Here is a 7,194-nt window from a genome sequence, read left to right on the forward strand (position 1 = left end):
TCCTGAATATTGAATATCCCTGAACGTTGAGCTCCCATCCCTGGTCACCCTGGAGCCATGTCTCTGTGATCCCAACTATATCATAATCATTAATAACAATCTGCACTTTCAATTCATCCACCTTATTACGAATGCTCCTTGCATTGACACATAAAGCCTTCAGGCGCTCTTTTACAACTCTCTTAGCCCTTTTTAATGCTTGCCCTGGATTTGTCGGCCTGCCACTTTTACTTTTCCCCTTTGTACTTTTTGCTTCTACGCTCACTTTACACCCCTCTGTCTCTCTGCACTGGTTCCCATCCCTCTGTTGTGAACTAACCTCCTCACACCTAGCCGCTTTAATTTGATTCCCACCCCCCAACCATTCTAGTTTAAAGTCACCTCAGTAGCCCCCGCTAATCTCCCTGCCAGGATATTGGTCCCCCTAGGATTTAAGTGTAACCCGTCCTTTTTGTACAGGTCACACCTACGCCAAAAGAGGTCCCAATGATCCAAAAACTTGAATCCCTGCCCCCTGCTCCAATCCCTCAGCCACGCATTTATCCTCCACCTCATCGCATTCCTACTCTCACTGTCGCGTGGCACAGGCAGTAATCCCGAGATTACTACCTTTGCGGTCCTTTTTCTCAACTCCCTTCCTAGCTCCCTATATTCTTCTTTCAGGACCTCATCCCTTTTCCTACCTATGTCATTGGTACCTATATGTACCAGGACCTCTGGCTCTTCACCCTCCCACTTCAGGATATCTTGGACACGATCAGAAATATCCCGGACCCTGGCACCAGGGAGGCAAACTACCATCCGAGTCTCTGGACTGCGTCCACAGAATCGCCTATCTGACCCCCTTACTATCGAGTCCCCTATCACAGCTGCTCATATGACCATCCACTACCTGCTCCCATGACTTCAAGTGGCCCTGACTCGGGGAGTGACTAAGCAGGTGCTACACCTTGGCCAATGGTGACCTGCAGGCAAGCGAGGAGAGGAGCACCTTATACCATCTTTAGGGAGCGGTGTCTCAGAAAGGCAGCGTCCATTATTGGGTGTCCTCCAGCACCCAGGGCATGCCCTTTTCTCACTTTTACCATCAGGTAGGAGGTACAGAAGCCTGAAGGCACACACTGAGCGATTCAGGAACAGCTTCTTCCCCTCTGCCATCCAATTTCTAAATGGACACTGAATCTTTGGACACCACCTCACTTTGTTGTTATATATAGTATTTCCATTTTTGCACATTTTAAAAAATCTATTCAATAATGTAATTGATTTACTTGTTATTTTTTCTCTGCTAGGTTATGTATTGTATTGAACTGCTGCTGCTAAGTTAACAAATTTCATGTCACATGCCGGTGAAAATAAACCTGATTCTGATTCTGATTCTGGTAGAGATGTATCTCCACCCGCCACCCAAGCATAAATTATGTCTTGCATACTTATGATTCCTTTTAATTCTGAGCTGCTCTTCTCTTCAAATTCTGATGTGTATTATGCAGAAAATAGATTTGCAATGGAAGATATAATGATTAATATAACTAACACTGCTTGTAAGGAAGAAAGATTAATGTGATTCCTTCTTGGTATATGCTAAAATAAAACTGAGGTCTGTCAAGCAAAATGCTGTTAGCTTGGAGAGGGATTGTTTTGGAAAATAGAAGAGAACCATGTTTTGAGAAAGTTAAGGGAGTACAAGTCCACAGCCATAACAGATGAAAGTGGTGAAAAACATGTTTCTCTGGGGAAGGTGAGGTCACCCTGCAGGTGCAGGTACCAAATGTATGAAAAAGCACCAGTGTAAGGGGTTTTGAAGGGTATGAAAGGGGCATCTTCTTGATGCAGGGGCAAGAGAGTTTAGGTTGGATCACAGCTGGTGCTGAGCGAGTGAACAGCAGAGCGAGAGAGTCAGAATATGTCGAGTCAGAGTTAGAGAGAGAGAGAGAAAACAGGCTGCAAGTGAGATTATCAGATCTGTGGCCCCCTCCGACATTGCAGAGATTGGCTTGCTTACTGAGCAAGAGTTTCAAGAGCCAAAAGGGGATAACTTCGCTCAACTTCACTCGCCCCATCATTGAAATGTTCCCAGAACCTCTGGACTCACTTTCCAGGATTCTTTATCTCATGTCCTTGTTATTTATTGTAACAGTATAACAGTCCCAAGGATTTCCATGTCTGAATACATTGAATTTCTTTGGGAAACAACCACGATGGATAAAATAATGAGCTTAACCCAACGTTCGCATCAAAGCTGAACTGTCATGAATTTTCCAGAGATGTTTCTACAATGAAACCAGAAACTTCCAATATTTTATTGAGGGGAAACTTACTTTAAAACAAATAAATATCTGAAGCACAAAGACTGAGTTCAACTTTCTTATCTGTACCACCAATAACAATAACTTGCATTTATGTAGCACTCCCTAGAATTTCTTAGCACTCAATATTTGAAGTTAAGCCATGTTATAGATAAGTTTTAAGGAGGATCTTTAATATTAAGAAAGGATGATGCAGACACTCAGCGATTCAGGAACAGCTTCTTCCATCCGATTCCTAAATAGATATTGAAGCTTTGGACACTGCCTCACTTTTTTTTTAATATGCAGTATTTCTGTTTTTGCACATTTTTTAATGTATTCAATATACGTAATTGATTTACTTGTTTATTTATTAATATTATGTTTTATTTTATTTATTTTTTTCCTCTGCTAGATTATATATTGCATAAGTTAACAAATTTCACGTCACATGCCGGTGATAATAAACCTGATTCTGATTCTGATTCTGATTCTGCTAGAGAGGGAATTCTGGAGTTTAGGAACTAACTAACTGAAGGAAAGACAACGAGTGTTCAAGGTAATGAGCACTGGGGCACACATGAGTTGACATTTGGAAGAGGGTAGAAATTTCAGAGGGATGTGGGTCTGGGGAAGATCACAAAGCTATAGAGGGAAATGGATCAAAAGCAAGTTTACATTTAGGATTGCTCAAGGAAACTTAGCAGCCTCTAGAAGTGATGGGTCGAGGGAATTTGGTGTGAGTTTGTTAGAAACATGAGCCTACAGAGTGAGAACAGGAACAGTTGAGCTTGAATTAAACAAAGAAATGCCTTTGGATTTAAACTGAGGCATGAAGGAGATCAGCAATGAAAATAAAGTGGAAATAATGGACAAGCTGATAGTTTTCATTGGTGAGACTGGAAGTTTGGTGTCTTGCCTAGCAGGGCTCTCTGCTGTAACAGCCAGAGACTTTTTCCCAGGGTGAAAATGCCTAAGGTACGGGGGTGGGGGGTGGGGAATGCCAGAGGGTTTCTTTGCACCTACAGCCGTGGAACGATCTGCTAGGGGTGGTAGTAGATACAGATACACAATGGACGTCCAAGAGAATCTTAGATAGGCACATGGATGAAAGACAAATGGAGGGCTATGTGGGAGGGAAGGGTAAGATTGATCTTAGAGAGTAGGTTAAAAGATCTGCATAACTTGTGGGCTGAACAGCCTGTACTTTGATGTACTGTTGTATGTTCTAAAGTAATGTTTCAAGCAGAAGTCAGGATCAGCTTTCTGATCACAATGCACCGACAACGATACTGTTGCTGAAGCAGTCAGGCCAACCTAGAACTCTTTTCACTGTTCTCTCCCTCAGTTTATTAACTGTGTGCTCAAATGCTCCCTCTCTGCTTATCTGACTGCAAGGGGAATGTGACAAGAGCCGATTTAATTATTCAGGTTTTGTGGCTGTAGATGGAAAGTCTAAAAGAGATATTAAAATTAGCAGAGTGTTTAGCACAACGCTTTACAGTACCAGCGACCCAGGTCCAATTCCCACCGCCGCCTGTAAAGGAGTTCTCCCCATGACTATGATTTTTTCCTCTGGGTGCTCTGGTTTCCTCCAAAGGTGTACTAGGTAGGTTAATTGGTCGTAGTAAATTGTCCCATGATTAGGCTAGGGTTAAATTAGGGATTGTTGGGAGACAATTCCGCGCTGTATCCCAATTAAAGAAAATAAATTTGAACAAATCCCTCACTGTAGTGGGTGTCGATTCACACCAGTAACACTGGAGCTTAATATGATTCCAAGGGAAAGATGGTGGGAACTTCTACCCAGTTGGCACTTTCTGCTCATTCAGGCACTGAGGATTCTTTTCTTCAAATCAACATGTGGTAAAAGAGAAAGCTCCATACAGCTAGCTAGCATTTCTACATAATGAAAAGGGAAAGTGTGACACAACAAATAAATATTAGTGTCTCGGATTACCTCTGAATTTCAGCCGAAGTTATCACGGCAGAGTTAATGAAGTCTTTGCCAGATGATACCTGGAAGTTTCACCATCTCATACCAAATCAAGCTAGGTTTATTGTCATTTAACTATATACATATATGTAACGTATATAACCATACAATGTATATAGAAATGAGACAATGGATCACCGAATCAGGGTGTGAGGCTCAGTAGTACACCTAACAGATTAACCAGTGACACTTTGAAGGTGATGTGCTAGTACACCAATTCATATATCCTAATTGAAGAAACATCTAACTAATATTTTAACAGAGACAAGAAGTTGCCCAGCTAGCATGCAAGTTAACAGAGAAAGGGAATTTCTTTCTGACGTAGGCTCTTGTAAGGCCTGAGTTGGATTCAGACAGCTCAAGGAAAATTTTGATGCTCGAATGCAAGAAAAAGACAGACTTTTCAGCATTGATAATTAGAAATCACCTATTAATTCATAGTCCTTGAGTTATCTTTACTTTAGATTCAGGACAAACTTAAACCTTGCCTGGGAACTTGACGGCTCTCTTGAATAAGCTTTCCTCATTGTCTTTTCTGGTTAGACAGTGGTGCCATGAGCTGTTTATCAAAACGAAATAAAATGCAATACTGGAACTCTAAAGTGTGAGGGGAAGTGCTAGAAACGCTCAGTAGGCTAGGCAGCATCTGTGAAAGGAGAAAGATGGTTAACGTTTCAGTTGGAAGACTCTTTGCTGCTCCTGAGGGAAGGTCCTTGTGTTCAAGTGATTTCTCTCTCCCATGGTGCAGTCGGCGGATAGCGCAAAGCAAGGTTTAAATCGATGCAGATTGTAGACTTGGACTTCAATTCAGGCTAATGATGTGTTCTCGTTTCTGTTTCTGGTTCTGTCGCTCTTTTTCGTTACTACTTTCCTCAACATGAAATGAACTAAACACAGACTGAATGATCACCATGCATGGACCTGTTGCAGGGGATCCCAACCCTAATGCCAAAACATTAAATTAAAACATTAAACAGGGAGTCCGAGAATGCAGCTGGAACTTTGTCTTTTACTTTCAACAAGGCGCCCACGTATCATATGTAGCGTGATGATATAGCCAATTAGCGTATTTTTACATATAACCTGCAATTAATTATTTAAATGAATAAGAATGCTTCATTGAACAATATATGTACAAGATTACTCAAATGTCATTGAAATATTAAATACACAACACAGTCCTTTGATAATGTTGAATCAAGAAGGTGGAGGAAGGAATAGATGGGACAAAGAAATATCTGTGAAAGGGTGAGGACAAAGCAGCCATGGCAACAGGCATCTCTAGATGCCAAAATGTTGTCGGATGTAATGAGCTCATATGCTCAAAATGCTGGAGGAACACTGGTCTTTTAGGGAGTCTTTCAAAACTTGGTTTGTTTAAGATTCAAGATTCAAGCACATTTATTGTCAAAGAATGCATAAATTATACAACCTTGTGATTTGCTTGCTCACAGGTAGCGGCAAAGCAAGAAGCCTGAAAGAACTCAATTTAAAGAAAAAGAAGAGTAAAAATAAAAATAAAAGACCAAGGACTCAATGGGCAAGAGAAAGAAAAAAAATACAAATTATGCAAACAATTGAAATGAACGACAGCACTCTGAATCAAAATGGAGTCCTCAGAGCCGAATCCCAGAGCAGCCTGTAGTAGGCCCAAAGCCTCGCTTATCAGTTCATTGTATTAGTGGGCACGGAGCACGGGAGCTGGGGCAGCATTCATAGTTTCAGCCCCGTGGAGATGACCATCGCAGAGAACCAGCGATATCGGCTCTCGTCCTGACTGACACCCTGTCTTTTCAGTCTATGTGGGCCAGCATTTAAATTGACCCAACAACGGAACAGCAAGAGAAGAGAGAAGTGATAGGCGAGTGAGCAAAATTGGCTCTCACCTCTGATCTGGGCTGGCGTTTAAGGACGACTTCACAATAAGAAACTTTGTTAAAGACAGAAAGACAAATTAAACTACACAAGAGTGAAAAATATAGTAACATCTGTTGCCATAATGATGCAGAAGGGAAATTGGGAGGGCCATAAACATGAGAGATTCTGTTTACGTTTTTATTGTTTGGACAATTTGTTCTTTTTTCACACATTGGGTGTTTGATGGTCTTTGTCATGAGGGGTTTATTAAGGGATTCCATTGTGTTTCTTTGTTTTGTGGCTGCCTGCAAGAAGATGAATCTCGAGGTTGCATGTAGTATACAGACTTTCATTGATTCTGTTATGATAATTATTCTATAGATTTATTAAGTATGCCCTCAAGAAAATGTATCTCCGAGTTGTACATGGTAACATTTATATACTTTGATTATTGTGCATTCATTATGCGCCATGTCATTTAACATAGGTGATCATGGTCTTTCCATGACCCTGATTGTTCTTGACATATTTTTCTACAAAAGTGGTTTGCCATTGTCTTCTTCTGGGCAGTGTCTTTACAAGATGGGTGACCCCGGCCATTATCAATACTCTTTGGAGATTGTCTGCCTGCTGTCAGTGGTTGCATAACCAGGACTTGTGACACGCACCAGCAGCTCACATGACCATCCACCACCTGCTCCCATGGCTTCACATGACCCTGATCAGGGGCTAAGCAGGTGCTGCACCTTGACCACGGGTGATCTGCAGGATAGCAGAGGGAAGAAGTGCCTTATACCTCCTTTGCTAGAGACGTATCTCCATCCTGCTATCTGAACTTTGATAATAAATTTACTTTGAATTTTGAGTTGATCACCATAAGCAGTAGTCTTGGAAACGACAACCAGCTCATACTCCTGAAACCAAATGAGTAAAACTGGGTTAGTATTCTGGGCCTGCATGTGACCAGTTTCTCACTTGTGCTAGCTCACTGCTCCCCGAAGAAGGTGCCTGCATTTGACCAGTTTCTCACTCTCACTCGATGCAGCCGGAGTC

Source organism: Mobula hypostoma, chromosome 26 (assembly GCF_963921235.1).
Source record: "Mobula hypostoma chromosome 26, sMobHyp1.1, whole genome shotgun sequence".
In the NCBI taxonomy this organism is placed as follows: Eukaryota; Metazoa; Chordata; class Chondrichthyes; order Myliobatiformes; family Myliobatidae; genus Mobula; species Mobula hypostoma.